The following is an 11542-nucleotide window of genomic DNA, read 5'->3' as shown; positions in this document are numbered from 1 at the left end:
CACCAAGTTCCTAAATACAATGGAAAGGATCTAAAAATGGCTCATTCTACATTAATGACTGTATTTTGTGCACAAGCAAAATGACATTGCTTTTGCATGTGGCCTCTAAATCCTATAGGAAAAATATAGTCTTATCATAACATAGTGCAATGATAATTGATTTGGAAACCATGAACCCGAATTAAAAGATAACTGATTTTATGAATCAGAGATATAACAAAGAAAAAGCAGTGAAATGAGAGCCCATGAAGAGTTTCTGTTTCTGGATCCTGACCAAGAATGAGAAGATTCAGAAGCTTTGTGAATGTGGACAAGCTAAACTTAGAAATGTTTGAGTCCATTACAGACAACTAATCCCTTTAGCTAAACAGAAGAACCATTACTAATACTAGGCATTACATAATCTAATGTCCATCGTTAGAGAATAGCTGAAGACACTGGGATCACAACTTAAGGGAGCACAAATCTGAACTCACTTTGGCAAAAACGGTGACATGACAAGTCACTAATGACCTCCAGAGTGGGATATGCCCCAGAGGAATTGTTCTCAGGCCTATCTTGTCTTCCCACTGGTGTGAATAGGTTTACCAACATAACACTTCAGTTGTGACCTGTCTCATTATATTATGTGTCCTTGTTTCGTATAAATAAGATAAATCCTTTTTTTTTTTCCTGAGTCTGATCTTATTTATTTGTTACTCAAAAAGTTATTTCTGACTGGATTCAGACTTAGAAGTAGAAGCTCACAGAGAGAAAAGTCTGCGTCTCTTCGCAATTTGTTCCTGGCGCTTCTCCTTAGCTTCCTTCATTCTTTTGGCCAGAAGTTTAGCATATTCTGCAGCCTCTTGCTTGTTTTTCTTAGTAGGCTGCTTCTTCAGAGCAATACGCCCCGTTTGTGCTGCAAGACACGTGGAGTAACAAGACGCTGAATCTTGGGTGCTTTGTTCTAGGTTTCTTACCTTCTTTGTTTAAGGCCTTTCTCACAACATCATACCTTCTAGAGAGATTGAAAGTGCGGATTCTGCTTCGCTTTTTGGGGCTCAGGGTGGAGGCACTGAGTATCAAGTCATTCCGAATATCCTTCTCTCTTTTTTTACAATACCAAGGTTGAGCAACGCTCAGATGCATCCACAATGCAAACCACGACTGATTTCTTTCTCCGTTCTCCTTGGTGCTGTAACAGAGAATCCCCTTACTCGTAAGCAGGCGACACGCCATGGGTCAAGATACCTGCTTCATGGGGAACTGTTTGTCGTCCCGACCACTGATTGACACATAAACCCTTCATTCTCACCCAGAGCGCAGCAGCAACTTCTGGGCCATACTCCATAAAAAGTACGCATTTGCGTATGTCACTTCATGAGTTTCTGCAGCCAGCAGTGGCTGGGAAGGAGATGTTCAGCTTCATCTTGAAGCAGCTGAACGCCTCCGAGGCGCCACGGAAAAGAGATAAATCCTTTTTTAATGATTGCAGAAACTTTCTACTATATGAGTGCTCTATAAATAATTTGCTTCATTTTATTGGAAGTTCATATTCTTTCTGCCACACTACATAAATAGTGTGGTTGTCAACCTTCATGCTCAAAAGGAGATTCTCCACTACTTCTATTCAGTTCTAAGTCAATGGACATGTGCGAGGTTGTTCTCTTTTTATGCCACTGTCTCCACCTAAGTTTCATAAAGACAAGATAACAAAGTCCAGCACTGTTAATTTGTAAGTTTTCTATAAGTTACCAGTTGATAGGATGAGAAAAACATAGAGAAAGCAGGTTCTCTGAGGCCCTTGCACTATGCTCCAGACCTTCCTCCAAGTCATGGTTAATTTTATGTATCAACTTGACTGTATTAAGGGAGCTGGCAAAGCATTGTTTCTGGGTGTGTCTGTGAGGGTGTTTCCAGGGGAAACTGGGGTGTGAGTTGGGGTACTGAGTGGGAAAGATCCCCCCTCACAGCAGAAGAAAGGTAAATTGTGTGTGCGTGTGTGTGTGTATGTGTGTCTCCTGGAGCTGAGACATCCTTCTACTCCTGCCCTTGGAAATCAGAATTCCATGTTCCCCAGCTCCTGGAGCAGCTCCCCAGATTTCTCTAGCCTTTGACCTCAGACTGAGAGTTATACCATCGGCTTCCCTGGGTCTCAATCTTGCAGATGGTCTATCTGGGGACTTGTCAGCCTCCATAATTGCATGAGCCAGTTCCCCTAATAAATCCCCTCTCACGCATCTCTCTGTATGTATATCCTATTGGTTCTGTCTTTGTGGAGAACCCTGACTCCATCTCCTTTTGTTTTTGGTTGCCACTCTGGCCGCTCTCTCCCAAAGCCCAGGGCTTATATCCAGGGCTCATTTGTCCAGTAGGTACAGTAGGCAAGGGCCTAGGACCAATGATACTTTGAGGGACCCACAACAATGTTCTAATTTTTGTTTCTTTAAAATAAGAACAAAATGAATGGAATAATAATGAACTTAACAAGGAATCCAGCCTAGACTGTATTTGTGTTTATACTAACACAATTATAAAATATAATTTTTCATACTTTTTATGGCAGAAAAGACCCACAAAGGTAAAAGTACCTAGGGACCAGTCCTGCTCACATCTAACAGCTAGATTTGTGATTTCTTTGAGTCTTCAGTATGAGTTTGGGGCACAAAAGTACCTCCTGGAGTAGACATGAAAGAGAAAGGGGAGAAATAATTAGATTAACACTTTGAGATTAAGCCCTGCCATATAAACACATATCTGGGCTCTTGTCCAGTTATTTCATTCAGATAAATTGTTAAAACTGGGATGGTGGGGTATAAAAATATTGAAGGCATTTGATTTGTTTTGCCACAATAATCTTTTGGAAATGTTAATAGCTCCTATCATCTATGAATGAGAGTGCTATCATTAATTTTATTCTGTCAATCTGACAGACTACAAATGCCATCTGCATATTTTAATTTGCATTTTTAATGCTAGTGAGGTAGGACACTTTTTAATGCTTTGAAGTTCTTTTATTGTTTGCCTATACAAATTATTTGGCCATTTTTCAGTTGGTGTTTTGTCAATTTATTATTGACATGTAAGACTACATATATTTAGGGATGCCAAACATGCTATGTTATATGGGTTGCAATATCTCTTGCTAGTTTGCCATTTGCCTTAATATTTGCCTATGATGCTGTTTAGAATCTCTTTATATAGCAGGAAAGATGGCTGTCAGTATCCTAGGCCTATCCCTTACATCTCACAAAGGAGAGACTGTGGTGTGTCTTACTAGCTTCAGCCTGAAATTCCTAGGAATGACTCAAATTGACTTATCTTAGACCATGTTCTAATTACTGAATCAATCACTATCCCCAAAGAATGCAGAGAAATATCAAGAAATACTCTGATTGGCCCAATCTGGAATCTGTGCCCATTTTAGCACTTGGAGATGGAAGAACAGGGCACCATAATTGAAGCCAAACCATGGCTACAGAGAGCAGATGGATAGCAAAACATTCCAGACACAGTAACACTGTGCTTAACCACAGTTAACTGTAGCAGTGTGCCACTGTAATTTTTCCCAGGTTAATAGACAGTAGTCCTGACCTTGCTTTGTGAATAACCAATTAATCACTCAAATATGTTTGGGCACATACCAGACCCAAAAAAATCCCACAATTGTGGCCAAATATAATTTTGAATTTGAAATTTCAGCACTGGAAAATGCTGAATTAAACAAAGTTAAACTGATTTTTCCTATGTACTACAGGAATTCTCAAAGCCTTTGAGATGCCAAGTATGAATTAGGTACAGTTAAACTGTGTGTGGAGTACGCAGAAATTTTTGTGCTTTTTATCATTGAGGACTTTCTCACGTATCTATTTTTTTCAAAAGAATACAGTTTGGTAAAATGTTCCATATATTAAATTATTATAAACACTTGCATTTTTTTCTGGACTTTTAATTTTATTCCATTTATCTATTTAGTTAGATTTGTCATAAGAAATGGATTATACTGAGATGCCGTTAACCAAGAAATATCATATCTTCTCCCTCCCCTCAACACCCACTCCCTGGCTACATGAGAACTATGGAAGACAAAGTAATCATTTACTGTTAGCAAGAGTTTTATCCCCAAATCCCACTAAAGAACCACAATGAGCTTGCTTAAGCCGTGTCCAGCTATGGCCTGTGCATTCTCTCACCCTACTACCTAAACCTGGCTCTCACAGCCTACCACTGAGTAGAAATGAAACCCATACCTGCCAGCACCAGAGAAAACAGAAGCAAAGAAATTTAGCATATATATATCACAGGCCTATCCTACATGGGTAACAGGAGAAGTGTTACAAACTCCAGAAGGAGCTGCCTCCAGGCATGGAAGAAAATAGAGAAAAGAGCACATCTGTGTTTATTAAGACTTTTAGTTTCTTTGAGTGCTGTACCCAAACAACATGGCCCACTCAATGCAACGAAAATGATAAATCAAGATCAGTATTCTTGCTAGAGGTAGAGTAAGAGAGCTAGAATGAATATGAGTGCCTGAGCTCCTAAAAGAAGTCAATTTATTCATTCTTCTACCAGTAAAATTATTATGATTAGTATATTTTCCCATTCTGCTTAGAAAATCACTCATTTTCTTTTTTCAAGCTTTTGTGCTAGTCTCACTTATCTTTTGAATGAACTCTAAGATACTTTTGTCATGTTATAAACAAATCCAATTATTATTATTATTATTATTGAGACGGAGTCTCGCTTCTTCGCCCAGTTTGGAGTACAATGACGCAATTGCAGTTCACTGCAACCTCCACCTCCCAGGTTCAAGAAATTCTCCTGCCTCAGCCTCCCAAGTAGCTGGGATTACAGGCACGTGCCAGCATGTCGGCTGATTTTGTTATTTTAGTAGAGACAGGGTTTCACCATGTTGGCCAGGCTGGTCACGAACTCCTGACCTCAATTGATCCACCCACCTCGGCCTCCCAAAGTGCAGGGATTACAGGCATAAGCCTCCACACCCAGCCCAATTAATATTTTTTAAAACTATTTTTTATAGAAGTTTTAGGTTCACAGAAAAAATGAGAGAAAGGTACAGAGATTTCCCATATATCTCCTGCCCCTACACATGCATACTCTCCCCATTAACAACGTGCCCCTTCTGACTGCTGTATTTGGTGAACCTGCATTGACACATGATAATCACCCAAAGTCCATGGTTTATATTAGAGCTCACTCTTAGTGTTATACATTCTACAGGTTTGGACAAATGTATGATGACATGTATCTGCCATTCTGCAACCATACAGAGTAGTTTCACTGCCCTGAAAATCTTCTGGGCTTTGCCTCTTCACCCCTCCATTCCTCTTCAACCTCTGGCAACCACTGATCTTTTAATATCTTTTATAGTTTTGTCATCAAAGTATCTCCTATGTTATCTCCTAGGAGTTTTATAGTTTCCCCTTTTCCATTTAGGTCTATGAACAATTTTCATTTAAATTTTGTGAAAGATGCAGGATCTGTGTCTGGATTAATTTTTTTGCATGATGTGCAGTTGTTCTAGTACCATTTATTGAAAAGACTCTCTTTGCTCCATTTTATTACCTTTGCTTCTTGGTCAAAGATTAGTTCACTATATTTATGCAGGTCTGTTTGTGGGCTTGCTAGTCACACCATTGATCAATTTGTCTAATCTTTTGCCAATAGCATTATAGTAAGTCTTAAAGTTGGATTGTTTATTTAGAAGTGTGCTTATTCGGGGATTTTTTGCTTACCTTTCTGTTATTAGTTTCTAGTTTAACCCCACTGCAGTCTGAACTCAGACACTGTACGATTTCTATTATTTTAAGTATGTTAAGGTATGTTTTACGGCCCAAAATGCAGTATATCTTCATAAATGTTCTATGAAAGCATGAGAAGAATGTGTATTCTGCTGTTGTTGAATGAAGTAGGCTACAGATGTTGATTATATCTAGTTTATTGATGGTGTTACTGAGTTCAACTGTGTCCTTACTGTTTTCTGCCTATTGGATTTACTCACTTCTGACAGAGTTGTGTTGAAATCTCCAACTATAATAATGGTTTCATCTATTTCTCCTTTCATTTCTATCACTTTTGCTTTATATAATTTTATGCTGTGTTGTTAGGTTCAGTCACATTATGGATAATTGTCTTTCTGGAAAATTGACCCCTTTATCATTAAATAATAGCCTTCACTATCCATGATAATTTAACTTGCTTTGAAGTCTGCTTTGTCTGAAATTAAGATAGACACTCCTGCTTGCTTTTGATTAGAGTTAGCATAGTATATTTATCTTTATATTTAAAGTGGGCTTCTTAAAGACAACATATAGTTGGGTCTTGCTTTTGATCCACTATGACATTGTTAGTCTTTTAATTGGTAAATTTAGATCATTGACATCCAAGGTGATTATAGATATATTTGGACTAATATCTACCATATTTGTTATTGTTTTCTATTTGTTTTCTTGTTATTTGCTCCTATCTTTGTCTTTCACTCTTTCTGCCTTTTATGGTGTTGAGCATGTTAATTTTGATTCCATATTCTCTCCTTTCTTAGCATATGTCATATATATATATACATATATATATTTTTTTTTTTTACTTTTTTAAGTGGTTGCCCTAGAGTTTGCAATATACGTTTGCAACTAATCCAAGTCCACTTTAAAATAGTTTGCCACTTCACAGGTAATGGGAGTGCTTTGTAATAACAAAATAATCCTAATTTCTGTTTCTTATCCCTTGTATCATCATTGTCATCCATTTCACTTATATATAAGCATATATAGTATACGCACATAAGACATGTATATAAGCATACATAATCAACTACATTGCTGCTATTATTATTTGAACAAACTGTTATCTGTTAGATCAATTAACAAGAAACATACAAGTTTTTATTTCATCTTCACTTTTTCTTTCTTTGATAATCTTCCTTTCTTTGTGAAGATCTGAGTTTCTGGCATAAATTATATTATTGTCCTTCTCTCTGAAGAATTTCTTTTAACATTTCTTGCAAGGCAAGTATACTGGCAATGAATTCTCCCAACTTTTGTTTGAGAAAGGTTTTATTCCTCCTTCCCTTTTGAAGGAATATTTCACAGGGTACAGAATTCTAGGTTGTCATTTTTCCTCCCAGCACCTTCAATATTCCACTCTACTCTCTTCTTGCTTGCATGATTTCTGAGGAGAAATCAGATGTTATTCTTTGTTCCTCTATAGGCAAAGTGTTTTTGAACTCTGGCTTATTTCAGGGTTTTTTCTTTACCTATGATTTTCTACAGTTTGAAATAATATGCCAGTGTAGGGTTTTGCTTTTTGTTTTGTTTTGGCATTTATCCTCCTTGGTGCTCTCTGAGTTTCCTGGATCTGTGATCTGGTATATGATAATAATTTGGGGAAATCCTCAGTCATTATTGTTTCAAATGTTTTTTCTACTTCTTTTTATTTTCTTTATGATATCCCCCTTATACATATTTGCACCATTTGTGATTGTTCCACAGTTTTTGGATATTGTTTACTATTTTTTACAATCTTTGTTCTCTTTGCTTTTCAGTTTTGGAAATTTCTGTTGATAAATCTGTAAAAATCAAGGCAAGTGACTCCTCAGCTGTGTCCAGTCTCCTAAAGAGTCTATCAAAGGCATTCTTCATTTCTGTTATGGCATTTTTAATCTCTAGTATCTTTTAATTCTTTCTTAGGATTTTAATCTCTCTGGATCCATTGCCATCTGTCTTGCATGCTGTCTACTTTTCCTATTAGAGCACTTACCATATTAATTATTGCTGTTTTAAATTCCTGGGCTTATAATTCCTATAACCCTGGCATGCCAGGTTCTGATGAGTGCTCTATTTCTTCAAATTATTATTTGTTTGCTTTTTAGTATGTCTTGTAATTTTTTACTGACAGACATACATGATATACTAGGTAAAAAGGAATTGCTGTAAATAGTTATTATTTAGTAATGTGGTGCTAAGGTGTCAAGGGAGGCAAAGTGTCCTATAATCCAAACATTAGGCCTCAGTCTTTCAGTGAGCCAGTGTCCCTGGAATGTAAAGTGTACAAGTGCTCCTCAGTTTCCCCTCTCTCCTTAGGTGAGACAAGATGGCTAGAGTGGGCTGAAGTTGAGTATTTCCCTTCTCTAACGTGGAGTTGGGTATTTCCTTTCCTCCAAGTCAATTAGGCTTGTATAAAACCCCTGCAGGTTAGGCTCTGGTTAAATAGCTTCTGCTGAGAGCAGACCTTGTTAAGAACAGAGTACTCTGGAGTATTTCAAAATGGTTGCTCTCTCCTTCTCCCTGCCAGAAGCACAAGGTAGGTTTTTTTTGTTTTTGTTTTTCTGTGAGGACCTCGTCGAGTTCCTAGAGGTAAAATTCACAGAAGTTTGGGGTTCCCTTGGAGTTTTTAACCCTCAGACTTGTCTACATTGAACCTCCAGCAACTCATCAATCACAGTTCAGGTTTTCCTATGCTGGCACTGGTTTCTGCAGCAGCCTCTGCTCATGAGTCAGCTCTGGTAAGTCATGACTCTCTTTATTTGCCTGTCTGTCGCTCTAATATTGGAGACAACAGTTTGCCCTGTATCGTCACCTCACTTAAGTATCCAAAAGGAGTTGATAATTTTTTTTTTTTTTTTTTTTTTTTTTTTTTTTTGAGGTGGAGTCTCTCCCTGTCTCCCAGGCTGGAGTGCAATGGCACTATCTCAGCTCACTGCAACCTCTGCCTCCCGGGTTCAGGCGATTCTCCTGCCTCAGCTTCCCGAGTAGCTGGGATTAAAGGTGCCTGCTATCGTGCCTGGCTAATTTTTGTATTTTTAGTAAAGACAGCGTTTCGCCATACTGGCCAGGCTGGTCTGGAACACCCGACGTCAGGAGATCCATCCGCCTCGGCCTCCCAAAGTGCTGGGTTTACAGGCATGAGCCACCGCTCCCGGCCAGAGTTGTTAACTTTTTAGTGGGTTCAGCTTTTTGGTAGGATGGAGATGTGATGTCCAAACTCCCTACATGCAGAATCACAAACCAGAAGTCTTTCAATCAGTATTTTACTTAGGATTTTATAATTGGGATCATATTCAATTTATATTTGAGGAAAGAAAAGAACTTTTATCTGAGGAATGTGAGCCCTTTCAAATTATTGGGCCCAGAGAGACATTAAAATGAGACAGCAATCATGTCCTACTTCCCCATTTTGAGCTATTCATCTATTGAAACTACTTGCTATTGCCTACAAATTAAACTAATAATGCCGCACTGGACACCATAACCCACACCCCATGGCTTAACAATGTATAGCCAATCACTAATCAATGTTATTTCTGTAAACCAATGAAAATTCCTGACAAATAACTTTGTATTAGCCCACTCCGTGGCCCCCTTTTTTTTGCCTTTAAAAATCCACTTGCAGCTGCTGCTAATTAGAGTGTATTCGGGCCATTGAATCCATGCTCCCAGGTTGCAGTCCTCAGCCTTGGCTCAAATGCTCTGCTTATATTAATTTTGCCTCAGCTTCTTCCTTTTAGGTTAACGTAAGTTAGTGAAAATTGTCACTTTTCGATGCAATGTTCTAATTCATGAAATTGGCTCCATATTCATTCAATTTATGGATTGTCTCTTCTCTTAATTGCTTTCCTCTGTAAGATACTGTTTTTCCTCTGCTGCTCAACTGCTGCTTTTCTTTCACTATTTTCTTTCTTCCTATATACATCCTCTTTAATCTTTTCTCTCTTGTTCATGATACAATCCTGAATTACAAATAAATAATGTACTAATATGTATATATTTGAGTCCAACTTAACAATTTTATAATTGTTAATGTGATCATGTAATAAATGTAATGCTTAATGCTATAAATTAATAGATTATTCAATGTCAGGGGTATCTGCATACATGTTACTCTCTACCTTTAATGTTAAATTTATCCTAATTATTAAGGCTATGAAAATCTAGTTTCTCAAGCAGATACATTTATTAAATAATCATTCTTTCTTTAAAAAGTAGATTATAATTACAGCTTTAGTATGACATAATCTATTGAACTGTTTACATAACTTAAAGAAGAGTAGTATTTTTATAAATATAATGATTTAAAACTTTGTCTTGTACTAAAACCTCAATACCTGGATGCAAACTACCTGGAATCACTATTTCTATTGTGATTCGTTTGCAGAGGTATGGTAATGCTTATATTGTTACCCTCCCAAGATCCCAAAGAAAATATTTCTCTAAGCAGATTCTATTATATTGCTGTCCTCTCAAGTTAAGGTACTCAGGAATTACCAGCAAAATCTGGATTAGGTGCTGTACTAGTTTCCTAGGGTTACAAACTGGGTGGCTAACATCAGAAATTTATTCTCCCTCACTTCTGGAGGCTAGAAATCTGAAACCAAGGTGTTGACTGGACCATGCTCCCTCCAAAGCCTCTAAGAGAGGATACTTCCTTGACTCTTCCAGCTTCTTTTAGCCTCAGGAATTACTTGGTTTGTGACAGAATGACTCCAGTCTCTGCCTCTATCTTCTCATGATTGTTTTCTTTCTGTGGTCTCTGTGGGTCTCTGTGTCTTCACACGGCATTTTTTCCTCTGTGTCTGTATTTCTCTTATAAGGACACTTGTCATGTTGGATTTGGGCCCATCCTAATGACCTTATCTTAACTTGATTACACCTGCAAGGACCCTATTTACAAATATCATTTTGAAGTACAAGGGATTAGGACTTCAACATATCTTTTGGAAGGATACAACTCAATCTATAATAGGTGTCTTGGGTGGGATGCTGATCTCTCTCTCTGAATAACTTCCCTTAAAGTAACTTAATTTTTTTCACCTCTCACACAAAGCAGAAACTAGCTATCTCCATTGTATCACCACTCTGATACAGGCACCAGCCCTTCCCTCTATCTTCTTCATGCTTACTGTGTAGAGGTGAAGCTGTAGGCAGAACAGCTATCTGTGACTATGAGATAAAAAGTATGAGTGCAATGACCTGAGACCGAGAATTATGAAGCAGGAGTATAGAAAAAGCTTGAAATACTGTTGACATTACATTACATTGATACTGAGCCCTCCCTGGGTTGCTCCTGTCCGCTTTTGGACTTCTTTTTATTTTGAGACATTATACCCTATAGTAAGTAAGTTATTGTAGATGAGTTTTTGTGCAACTAATATATGTTCTCTCATGTTTGGTTTCTCCCTTGGAAAACAACTTCAAAACAGTGAAATTTGAAATGAAACAGCTTGTTTCTTTTCACACTGGTTCTTGTGTCTGCCATTGGGGAAACTGTAGGCAGACCTTCCCATTCTGGCCCCACCCATCTTTCCCCACTTCCAGACACTAAGCAGGGAGCTCAGACCACTGTGTACTCTGCCAATCAGCCTATTGCCTGAGGCAACAGAGTTTCTCCCGGTAAACAATGATAATGTATATACCCAGCTACATTGGCTGCAGCCAGCTCTTACCCACGAATGCTATCTACCGGCTTGTAGCTTAAACCACAAAGCCTAATACAAAACGGGCTGACAAAAGTGCATAGGGCTGTAGAAGCAAAGCCAAAACACCCTACA

At 38.1% G+C, this 11542-nt stretch overlaps 1 pseudogene; it reads right to left on the bottom strand.

Moving 5' to 3' along the window:
* Nucleotides 1-674: 674 nt before the first annotated feature.
* LOC108529931 (40S ribosomal protein S6 pseudogene) lies at nucleotides 675-1330 on the bottom strand (annotated as a pseudogene).
* Between the last annotated feature and the right edge of the window lie 10212 nt (nucleotides 1331-11542).

Source organism: Rhinopithecus bieti, unplaced genomic scaffold, assembly GCF_001698545.2.
Source record: "Rhinopithecus bieti isolate Rb0 unplaced genomic scaffold, ASM169854v2 scaffold_5476, whole genome shotgun sequence".
NCBI lineage: Eukaryota > Metazoa > Chordata > Mammalia > Primates > Cercopithecidae > Rhinopithecus > Rhinopithecus bieti.
This window is presented reverse-complemented; position numbering and strand designations above follow the sequence as displayed.